This window comes from Felis catus, chromosome B1, assembly GCF_018350175.1.
Source record: "Felis catus isolate Fca126 chromosome B1, F.catus_Fca126_mat1.0, whole genome shotgun sequence".
NCBI lineage: Eukaryota > Metazoa > Chordata > Mammalia > Carnivora > Felidae > Felis > Felis catus.
In genome coordinates, this window is record NC_058371.1 from 37,269,631 (window position 1) to 37,282,489 (window position 12,859).

Genomic DNA, 12,859 nt, shown 5'->3' on the forward strand with positions numbered 1-12,859 from the left:
GCAATGTCTCAAGTCCACCATGTTGTGTTGGTTATAGAAAACAAGGGGATGGGAATTGTATCTAATCTGTTGATGGGAAAAAGGTAAAAAATTTGCAGCCATCTTTAATTGGCCACACTGGGGTTTGGATGATTCAAAATATATAGAGCTATTTAAAAAGGTAAATCGTCAAGTGTTTCTTAAGCCTATCCTGTTTATAGGACATGTTGCTAGGAAATCTACATGAAGCCTGACAGAAGGCAGTTTGTAGCAGAAGTTAAGCCAGTAACACAGGATTTTGTTGCTGTTTCCAAACAGCAGAGTGAGCCCAATCAAGTTATTCCCCTTGTCCATGTGTCAGTGTCCACATCTGCTGTATGGATATGGACACTCTTGTCCTGCATGATTGAATTCATGGAAAGTGAATTAAATTGGTGGGAAAGAGCTTTGAAAAATGTGAACTGCTGTACAGTCAAGCACTGCATTATTACCAGTCATGGAACCCACCCTCAGGGAACTAATTGTCTGGTTGATAAAGGGAGACCTTGCTGGCATGGAAAAAGGAGTGAGGAAAACAAGAGAGCATGTGATCAAGTCTTGGATGTGAAGTTCTGACCATAAACACTGCAGAAAGGAGGAGAAGACAGAGGGACTAGTACAAGCCACTGGGGAAATCAGACTTCTTTACCATTGAAGAGACAGGATAGATTTGCAGCTCCACAGGAACTCTGGGAATTAACATTCTTAACATGCTTATACACACTGATGTTTTTATTCCAGGACAATGACTATTTGCAACTGCCTTAGTTGGGTTAGGGGAGACCTAGCCCTGCTGCCTTAACCCTACATGCCCCGCCTCTGTGTCACAATACACAGCAATCACACACAAGGGGTGCCGTGGCCAAATACTCTTGACATCATAGCAGTTTTTAAAGACTTCAGGCCTCCACACTGCCTACCAGCCCTCAGCTTCACTGTCTTTGAAGGAAGTTGAATCTAACAGGCCCCCAAGCCTCTCCTGGGGTCTTCTCTTTGATCTCTGGTATCTGCTTCCCAGTGATAGCTTCTGGTGGTTGTATCACCTTTGTCCAGACAGGAGGAGCTCAGCTCTTGGGGACCAGCTTCAGGGAGAGCCCTGTTGCTGCTGGCAGCTTGCCAAGCTCTCCTAAGAGACATCTGGGCAGTGCTAGAGACCCAGTGGCTCTGGTCTGGGGGAATAGGAGTGAAACCAAAGGTTAGCCCAAAGGTCCCCTTCCCTGAGGCACTGCCTCTGCCACTGGCTCCCTGAAGGTTTGTTAGGTCTCACCCGACTCTGCACATGGCCTGCAGTGGTTAGACAGACACCTCCAGGAGTGCATCTCTGGGCCTGAGTTCAGATCTCTAACTGACTCAGGGTCTACTACTTTGAGATTCTTCTCATACAGGGGTATCCAAACCCATGCTGGTTGGTGCTCACAGCCAGTTTCCAAAAGGGGACTAATGTTAATGAACCAGGCCGACACTCAATACACACCATTCAGATGATATAACTAAGGCTCTGAAAGGGAATCTGATTCTAAAGTCACAGAGCTGGCATGGGGAGGAAAGTAGACTCCTAGAGCGCCACAGCCACTCTGGTGGCATTCCTTCCAGCTGAGCTGACACGTGATCATTTTCTTTTTTCCTCTGTTTTGCCCTCTCAAAAAAGACTTAACTCTCTGTGAGCAGGCTTCTTACTCAAATCTCCTATTTTGAGTACCATGTCCCTTGTTAGTCCTGCATTTCTGAAGACCTTTGGGCGTTCAATGTTCCTTCTCTATATTTTTCCTAGTCATATTTAAAAAAAAAATTTAACATTTATTCATTTTTGAGAGACAGAAGGAAACAGAGCATGAGTGGGGGAGGGGCAGAGAAAGAAAGGGAGACCCAGGATCTGAAGCAGGCTCCAGGCTCTGACCTGTCAGCAAGGAGCCCAACGCAGGGCTTGAACTCACAAACCGTGAGATCATGACCTGAACTGAAGATGGCCATTCAACGGACTGAGACACCCAGATGCCCCTCTAGTCCTAAATATTTTAAATGTTCCTGTCCCATCCCTGCTTGATAGTCTTCAGCATGGCTGTGCTGCAATTTCCCTCTTCTCTACAACTCTGTTTCTTCAATGCTAAAGTGTAGATATCAGCTTCTTTTGTACATGCACATGCATTAGAAACTTACTCTCTCTTACTAAAAGTTTTCAACATCTTTTTATTACCTCATGTCCACACCCTTTTCTGTGGCTTTGTGGGTGTTTTTGCCCAGGTGACTGACTAGTGGGCCAGGCACTGTTATCGGCCAGATAAAGCCTGGCAAAGTCCTTGAAGTTCTCCCCTTTCTCTTATTACACTGATTCCTTCTTGTATACATTTTCATGGAGGCAAAACTTGTCCTCTCAGATGGGGACCAACCTGAGTTCTCCCATAGAATCATTTCCCTTCCTGTGTAGAGGACTTCCTGGGGAAAAGGATGTGTTTGGACTTCCTATAGCTGCTGCACATGATCTGGACATCGCGACTTCTGAAAGCCACAGTGATACCCATAGTCCAGCCAATTTTTTTAAGGTACTGTCTACCTTTAACTCTTCCAAGCCAAATCCTCTGTCACCTTGAACTTCACCATGATGCCTGGTGGTAGACCACTTACCACTGACCAGGTAAGTCCACATGCATGATGTGGACAGTTCTGCTGTGTTTGGCCTCATGTCTGCAGATTTCCTAGCTGACTAGTTGAACCATGTGGTCACTGCCTCCAGGCCCTGTGGAAACAGGGCTTCAGAATCATGTCATTTCTGCTAAGGCTACCCAGGCCCTCCCTCCAGGAATACCTCTGAGCAGAAAGCTCCCCCATGGTTTCTGTGAAGGTAAGTGGAGAGAAGTAAGATCTCAGTCAATGAACGTTGAATCAGTATTACTATTACTATCATTGCTGTCAGGTAGGGGTCTTACCTTAAACAAAGTAAAATGGAAGCCTCTGGATTCAGTCCAAACTGAACGTGAATCCTGACTCAGACATTTACAACAGTATCTTGGGTGAGTCACATGGCCTCCTGAATCCCAGTTTCCTCTTCTGTAAAGTGTACTGAACTCACGTGGTTTTATGAGAAAGAAAGGTAACAACAGATGTAAATTGCTTAGAAGAGTGGACATTCACCAGACGTAAACTGTCCTGTGTCCCCCAGTGGAGTGGAGATTCCAGCAGCATATCCACAATCTACTTCATAGGCTAGTAGGTATTTGGAAGCACAAGGATCCCCAGAAGAGAGCTTAAGACACATCGCATGGGCAATCTTGAGTCTGCCAACTATCCCAAGGGAAGTTGCCCAGCTTTTCAAGGACCCACAATTTCTCCTCTAGAAGCCCTGCAGATACTTCTCTTCTAGCCCTTCCCCACTGGGACTCAGTGAGGAGGGTAGTATTGTCCTTATTTACAAAGGCCAGATGAGTCAACCCAGGGAAGTATAGGGGCACAGACCTATAAAACTTCTTATTGTGGCCAGGACTCAGAACAAACCAAAAAACAGCCCCAGAAGTGAAGAAGCTATCCAGAAGCTAGAACCAATTCAGGTATGACCTCACACCAATAAGTAAACTGAGAGAGACTCCAGGGACTGTAAAACTGAGTCCCTGGAATTGTTAGGCTCCCCTGAGCCTCAGTTGGATCTTTGGTTTTGTTGGTCTCCCCAGTGAAAACTGAATTGCTCCAGGGCCAGAACCTTGCCTCTCCACCTCCCAGAGCCTCCCACAGTGCCCAGCACAGTGGAGACACTCGATAAATATTTGCTGAAACAAACTGACAGATACCGGTGGCGCTGTCACCACTGAGTCTCAGGGACTGAGGATCAGGCTTTGAGTGTGGAGCATCCCAGCTGCCAGATCTCACTTCCTCCCCAGAAAGAGGCTGGCAGTGGCTCCTCTCCATCTTCTGAGGTTCCCTTATGTGAGGAAAAGTGAGAGCTTCCCTCCCGAAGCTTATTAACTTCAGTGCATCTAATTATCCTCTGTACAGTTGGGTAAGTTTGAATCGCCTGGCCTCCCTGCATCAGTTTCAGGGTTTTAAACAATTGACAGCTCCAATTAGCTGTAATTAGAAAGGATTAAAACCATCCATCAAGTGAGTTTTATAGATAGACCCTATGCTTCTTATATCTTCATTTGAGATGGGGGTTGCAGGGGACAATCTCACATTAGTCTCTCCCCCTTGATCTCTGTCCCTCTATCTTTAAAACAGAGCCCAGGGACCCAGATGGTGCTAGCGGTAGAGAAGACACTTCTTGCTCATGTCAGAACCAGCCCTGCCTTGGTTTGAATTGTGTTGGGTTTGGCAGCTGATAATGGCAAGAAAGCTGAATTCTAAATAGAGAATGAGGTGGGGAGACGATGGTGGGGAAAAGAGTCTTCAAAAAGGAAAAATTGCAGAGGCTGTAATCCCTATTGCAAAGCCTCACTAGGAGTGCAGGCATAATGAACCTGGCTCCCTAGCACTTTATCCTGCTTTTGTTTACCTAACAGTTTGACAATGCATATTTATGCAAATTGGCAGTGGGGCTGTGTTGGCTGTTCATTAATTAGCATCTGATTCCTCCTGTGTTAGCCAGGCTGCAAGAATTTCTCTAATTTGATAAACAGCTGATTTTCCCCTCAAAGGTCTTTAATGTGGTGCCTCAGTCTGGTTTCAATGTGAGTGGCAGAGCCTGACCCATGAGGTGGGAATCTCACTGGCAGATGAGAGAAGAGGTCAGAGGATGCAGAAGACTGAGGCCTGAGGGACTTTAGGATCCAGGAGCAAGAAGGCGGTTAAGGTGGCAGAGGCTGATTTGGGATTAAGGTGCAGCAAACATTTGTTCAGACCCCACCTTGATTCACTTTTGGTGTTTTGGAATTTTCCACATGCAATAGCCACATTTAGTCCTCACAAAAGCCCAACAAAAAATACTGATGGAGTATTATCTGATTTCACCCTCATAATAACTATATCACTAGCATCATCCCATTTTACAGATGTGGGAGCTGTGGTTCAAGGAAGGCTGGCTAAAGTGGATTAACTGGATTCCAAGCTAACCAGATCCCAGGTCCTTCACCCTTTTTCCAGCTTTGCTGATGGAGAGGCTGAGAACATCAACTTCAGAGCTCAGAGAAACAAACTGATGGAGTAGGGTGCCCTACTGCCTAAGGTAGGCGGTAACCCTGGAGAGACTGATGTCACACTCCACCATCCTGCCTGGACAGAAACTTCATCACAGCTGTTGGGAAATAACAGCAGGAAGAAACTGCGGGGTTTGAACTGGAGGAGAGGGAGGCCAGCACAGGGCAGCCGTCAGTGTGGCACAGAGTGACTGGTCTGTTGGTATTTTATTATGTGATACCTGAGCACAGAAACCACAGGTCTATGAATGACACAGAGATGTTCCCTGGACAGCTGTGTCAGAGCCCTGCTATTCCCACCTGGAAACATCCATTTGCTCCAGGCCCTGGGCTGCCTGCAGCTCTGCTGGTACTGTGGTCTGACCCCCTACTCTCCCCGCTGCCCTGCTATTTTTGAAGCCCTTTGCCCTTCCTGTGTTGGACCACACACACATGCACACACGGTCAAGCACATTCATGAACATACAGAGATATACACACAAGCAGTCAACACCCTTGCACCAACCTTCCTCCCACTGTGCTATTCTAAGCACAAGAACCTGGCTCAGCTCACAGCTGACTGCCCCTCTGGCCCTGCTCCAACCCACGCTTTATTAAAACATCCATCCAGCATGCATCTCACTGAAGGAACCCTGGCATGTTGCTGTTTTTAGCCACATCCGGGATAGGAGCAAGGAAAGTACAGGAAACCTCTATCCCTGCGGAAACTGCAGGAGTCATGCATAGGGCAGCCGGGGCCTCAAAGGGACTGGAAACCCCTCCTCCTAACCCCCGGTGGGGAGTTGCTCCCCCTCCAGAAGCCTCTCCCCTGGCCTGGGCATGCTTCCAGTCAGACCTCTAATTTAGGAGATTGCAGCCCCCATTTTCAGAGGTAGACTGTGACAGAATATAAATTGCTGGCTGGTATTAAATGAAGTCACATTTCCCTGCTCAAGTCTCTGAAAAGCACCACTGTGAGTCCATTCAGGTGTTTTCTCTTTTCTTGATTCACATTATTATCATTTTTTTTTTGCAGAAGGAAGCAGAGCATGTGCGACCACAGCCAGTCTCCACTGCAGGTTAAGTTCACTTACCTCCCCAAGCCAATCTGGTCAGCAGCCCCAGCCAAGTGTCCCTGCCACTGTTCGCAGGAGAGCCAGCCATTAGAACTGAGCTGCTCATTAACAAACCAGCAGTAGCTGCCTGCTTCCCTGCATTCATTTTGTCCTCTCCCAGGACCCCAATAGAGCCTTTGTTTCAGAGGGAAGGAAAACAGGTGGCCTGTCACCAGGCAGTTAGGGATGAGGTTCTCCACCAACAAAACCAGGAGCCAGGGCCTGGCTGGGATTACTTCTTTGAATTTCAAAGTGAGAAACTGCTATACAAAGAAACTGCTAGACTAGCCCCTCTGAGCCCTAGTGTTGACCAAAGCCAAAATGTTCAACAAGTCCTGACTGTGTGCAGAGCAGTGAGGTTGGTGTGCTCTGAAAGATTTGACCTGAGAATTAAAACAACAAAAACCAAAACCAAATACAAACCTGTGATCACAGCCCTGCTGTGAAGAAGTTCATGACCACATTAAGAGGTTGATGGGGGGTGGGAGGGAGGGGAGGGTGGGTGATGGGTATTGAGGAGGGCACCTGTTGGAATGAGCACTGGGTGTTGTATGGAAACCAATGTGACAATAAATTTCATATTAAAAAAAAAAAGATGATAAGCCTTAGCCCCTTGGAGGAAAATCTGGCTTGGAATCCCAGTTCTGCCTCTACCTGAGTAAATTAGGGACAAGAGATCAACAAACACTTGAGGAGGCCCCCTCCACACTAGCATTCTTTTGTCCTAATCACTCCCATTTTATTAATAGCACCCCCAACCTGTTCAGCCCTCTTAGCTCTGTTGTAGCATTTCTTGTCAGGTAGGGAAAGCAGGGATTACAATTTCCAGTTGGCAGATGAGACTCAGAAGATCAGAGAAGTTGAATGATTCTTCTAAATTTGCCGAGCAAGAATGCCTGAACTGGACTTCACATTGCTTCAGCCACCCACCCCACCACTTTAAGACAGCCTTACAGCTATCCCCAGCTCTTCTTCACAGAGGTTCCCTTAAATTGGTCCTAGAATGTAGCTTCTAACAGATTTTAGTGACTTCTGTTCTGTCACCTTGACATTTTCCCCACCTCAACTCTGTTCCTCTCAAAACGTTGCCTTTGGAGAGAGCTAGTTGCAGCAGAGCTTTCAGGCAAAATGTGGCCTCCCTCCCTAACCACACACCTTACCCACTTGTCACTGGATAGCCTTCTGTTCTTTTCTGCGGCTTTACTACCTGTGGCTTCAGAGGGCCTTAGGCTGTCTTCCATTGAGCACTCTGTTGACTGTCCATTTTGGTTCTTTGTGCTTCTGAAGCCCACAGAGGGTGGAGAAACCTCCTGGACTTTGAAAGGACATCTGAAAGACCCTCCTCTGCCTCCCTTAGCCACCACCCCTTCCCTGAAGAGATGAAATGTACTTGAAAGAGGCCCCCCAAGCCCTGGGTACTGCTTTGCCATAGATAACACATGGCCTCGAGCTATTTCTGAGGCTTTGTTACCCACATACAAGAGATTTTTGCTCATCTACAATCCACCCAGAGCCTCATTTTGATGTAGCACCACAGCTGAATAACGTTCTGTTCTCCTGGGTTACCCTCAGCCTTTCACAGGTGCCTCATGGCCCCAGGGTTTCAAGGCTCACTGCCTCTTTCCAGATTTAACTCATTCATGCTTTGTTACTTGCTTTTTGTTCATTTTGTCTTTTTTTTTTCTCTTTAAATCCAGGCAGGAAGAAACATCTTCCAATTTCACTTAACTTACGCTCCCAACACAACCCTCCCCTCCCCACTCCACTGCACCTACTCACTCAGCCCCTGCCAGGAACATCATCTTCTGAAACTTCTGAAACAGGCCCTGAAATGAAAGATCAAGAGGAGTATCTGCTCCTCCCCTCGAGTAAAATCCCTGGGTGTGTCTTAGGCAGGATGAAATAACTCTCTCTGCTGAGGTTTCTCTGAACCTGGCCAAAAAAACCTCTCTCTGTTTCAAGAGGCTTTTATAGATCGATAGAATGTGCTTGTGGCTGTTTTATTGTACCAAAGTACTCTCGGATATGTGGCATCCGAGAGAGAGAGAGAGAGAGAGAGAGAGAGAGAGAGAGAGAGAGAGAGATCAATAAGGCAAGGATACAAAGAGCACATTAATTATTGGGAAACACTGTTCAAACAGTCGCTGGGGCCACTGTAGTCCCAGGAACTCACTCTGGGAGAGTAAGAATGGCTTGCTTCACACCTCCCACCCCATTTGTCAGCTTGTGGAAAATTCAAATGCTTTCAGTTTTCAGTCCTTTATGGGCATGTCATACCTGTGTGCATTGGTAGCGTAGGTAGTCAAAATTAGAATGGGGAAACAGTGACCAAGGGCACAGCCTTTGGGAGTGAAGGGTGAAAAAGACCAAGACTCTTAGAATATGCTCAAAGTAGGATTCACCAAGTCCCAATTAACCTGAGGGCTCAGGGAACAGTAATTATGGCTGCTACCCTCTGACAATATCTCTAAAATGCCGAGTGACCATATCACTTACAACACAAACCAGGATACTTCCTGGAGTGAAAGAAGGTACTGTTAATAGTTGCACTAAAATTTGCCACAGGCTAGCCAGTATGTTGTTCTGTTGTCCTTTTTTCCCCTCTAAAGCAAATCATTTCCTTCAGGAGAAGATTCAGTTCAAAGAAACACACACACACACACACACACACACACACACACACACAAACTTTGAATCAGAAATTCTAATTATATATGCTCAAGATGATGAGGTTTGGCTTGGCAGCACTGGGGATAAATTGAGCATAGTTGGGACACTGAGCTCAAAAGGATGTGTTGGTGAAATTCTGCCCTCCACAACCAATAACAATTAGAAAGCAATATAGAAGTGCAACATCAGGTGGAGGAGGGACAGCCCCACTCCACACTGTACCACCCTCCACCCTCTGTACCGCACCTCACCCTCAGCAGAGAATCTAAATTCCTACCTCACTGGGACACCCAAGCCATCCAGTGGGACCTGCCTCAACTTCCCACTCCCAAACTGACAGCCCATCTTTGGGTTCTTCCCTCTTGGAGAGGCCAGTTCTTCCAAGGGTGTTCAGGATCCAGGCCACTGCCTTCTTAGCAGTGTTAATATCATCAGTTACCTTGCCTTTCACTGGGTCTTTAACCTCTCCACCCTCTTAGATCAGTCCTATTGGCATTCAAACATGCTCTAATCTTTCCCATTAATAGTAGTAATAATATATTTTTTAAACTCTAGATCTTATACCATTGTTTGTCTAGGTCTATAGTTCTCTTTCTTTTCACAACCAAACATCTCAAAAAAATTTATCTTTGTGCCTCCATTTCCTCACTTTCCATTCATGCCTCAATCCATTCCAATCTGAGTTCTCCCCCATCTCATCACCCAAAGGGCTGTCATCACTAAAGTCACCAACAACCTCCATACCACTATCACTGGACAACTTTCAGTTTTCCTGTCATTTGCCCTCTTACAGTCTTTCAACAGCCCTGTTGACCATTCCCTTGTTCCTTCTTGAAATACTCTTGTCTCTTGGCTTCTCTGATGCTACATAACATTGTCCTGATTTTCTTTCTTGTCACCTTCCTATCAACCCCATTCCAGCCTCCTAATCCTCGAACCCAACATTTACCTGTTGGATTTCCTGGGCTCTCCCATACCCCATTCTTCTTCTTTCTATACTTTCTCCCAAGATGAGCCCATACTGCCCATGACCCCAGTACTCCCTACACACCAACTTTGTATCTCCAAACTTCAGAGCCTGAGAATCATATGCCCAAGGCTAACTTGGAATGCTCTACCAGAACACTGCCTAGCCTACACACTTCAAATTCAAGATCTTGCTCTGGTGGGCCCTATCTCAAGAAAGCATCACTCTCCAATCCTCCAAGTTAATCATGATGAAAACTCAGGACACAGCCTTCAGATGTCACTCTCATGTTTCACATTTAATCCGCAACCAAGTCCAGGTATTCCTTCTTTCTCAATTTTCTTTTAATAGTGATTTTTCACCATCTCTACTGCCATAATTATACACCATCTTTAATATGATTCTTCACCTGGACTAATGGTGAAATCTCCTTTCTTGTCTTCTGTATCTACCCACCCCCAGAATAATCACAATTTTTCCCTATAGATAGGTGGATATAATTACATTATATCTATATAATCATTGTTTTTTTTTTTCACTTAAAACCTTTCAAAAACAATACACTTACTATTATCTACAAACTCTTGCATGATCTAAGACCCTATCTCCAGCTCCAATCTCATCCCACACATCCCTCTCTCCAAGTCATCATTTTCTGGAAACACTGCTTTTTCATTTCCTCAGACATTCCAACTTCTAACCTCAGGGGGCCTTTTCTCTGGCTCTAATCCTCTCTATGTCATCCTCACATCAGTTGATTCATTTTGACCTCTCTTCCAGTCTCTGCTTAAATGTCTTATTTTTCTACCCTCAGTTAAGTTCCCCTTGCATTTTGGTCCTATGGCATCCCATAATTCCATTTGGTTGTACATATAATTATCATACTAAAGAATTATTTGCTTATAGATACCTCTCTTAGGAGACTATAAACTCTATGACAGCAGCACTTATTTCACCTGTATATCCAGTGTCATTAAAAACTTGATGAATGAATAAATGTTACACTTCCAAATAATGGAAATAAACTGGAGTCTGTTCAGAAAAGAAAGACCACAGGGCAAAGAGGTCTTAATGCCATGGTAACAGAAAGTACTTCCACAATACTTACTAAATTGTGAGGTACTATACTAAGAACTTCATTTATACTGTCCTGAGTAATCCTCCTAGAAAAGTTTTAAGGGGTTCTACAATTCCCATCTCTTATATGGGAAAACTGAGGCAAAGCAAGACTAAGTTCTCTCAAGGTCATACACCTATAGTTAATAAAGGGAGCAGTTGGGGCAGCCCAGACAGGTAGACAGTTCTTATCAACTCCACTACATGATTTTTGTAGGAGAGAAAAGGAAACTATCTTCAAATATGGGAAGTGCTGACATGTGGAAATGAAAAGAATATTGTTTTTTATTGACCCAGGGGATAGAATTAGAACCAATTGATTGAATTGAATTGATTGATTGAATATAGGAAAACAAATTTTGATTTGTTTTATATATTATATATATAATATAATGGAGGGAATTGTAGGATAACTAGATGTGTCCAAAAATAGAATAGCCTGCCTCAGGTGGAGGAACTTAAAGTTAAGGCTATAAATCAGTTGGATGTATAGAAAACAGACAAATATTAAGTGGGCAGGTTGATTAGAACATTTGATGCCTATCACAACCCTGACAGTGGGCACAATTTATCTCCCACACTTTATACATTTCCATCTATTGTACTGAACAATGATAAATATTTTCAGCACATGACCGTGAATCTGTTATCAATATAAAAAGGTACCATTAATTTACTATTTAATAAAGTGGCTTCCTCAAATTCGTTTTGAATGAGGCAGAGTCTGAAACTTTTTAAATAATTAATTTACTACTGAGACAGGTGAGTAGACTCATTTTGGCACAATTTGCAATAAGAAAGAGGCTTCCTGGCCTAGCCATATCCAACTGGAAACTCAATTAACCAGGACAAACACTCCCCTGCATTGCAGTTAATCCAGGTTTTCACATAGAGCCTTTCCTCCCTTAGTCTTTTAGTCACTTTGTCTGAGGGTGGTTAAATTCTGTATCAATTTACATGTTTGTTTACAAAACACATCATAGACTAGGGAAAAAAATCTAGCCAGTCTAGCCTGTTGTTTCTTTGCTTCTAGGGTAATTTTGTGGTGGGCAGGGGGTGGGGTAGGGGAGTGGGTAGTGTGGAAGAAATAAAAAAGAAAGTAAGAAAAAAAAATAACGGGGCTGGTGGGAGAGGCCTAAACACTGCAATTTTCCAACCATTTTCATCCAAATTGTCTGCAATTTCCCGATGGCCCAGGCTCCAAATTGCGAGTGAATGCTGCTGCAGTAATCCCGGCTGGAGCCCAAGCACTGTTGCCTAATAATAACCCAGTCGACAGCAGAACATGCAGACGCACACCCTGCCAAGGCAGAGTCCGTGTTTAAGGCAGGGCAAGGCTGAGGAAATGTTGCCCAGATCCCTCTTCTCACTCTCTTGCTTCTAGAAAGAGTCCTTGGCCAGGTTTGTAGGGATCTGCATCAGGGGAGTCTGTTCCAGACATTACAAATTCCTCTCCTCCATTCCCTCTACTCCCATCCCTTTACAGATGAGAATACTGAGGCCCAGAGGAATCAAGTGACTTCCCTGGGGCCTCACAGCAAATTACTGGCACAGTGGGGCAGAAAATTGGGGCTGTGGGTATCACTTCTTTCTCTGCCTCTTTCTGATAGATATAGACAAAAATGTTGAAGGAAGAACTCATCTCTTTACCAACACACCTTACCTGTCTGTGTGAAAATAAAATAAGAAATAAAAACCAAATATAGAAAACTTAGTGATCTTTACATATGAAAGTCAACTCAAGAGGACTCTAGAGTCTAAATCCATCCATGAATGAGAGAGAAGACATAGCTAACTGGATATGACTATCTTGAGCCATTGAAAGTTCATTAAAATTCATAATGGAGCTGATAATTAAACACATAAATACATGG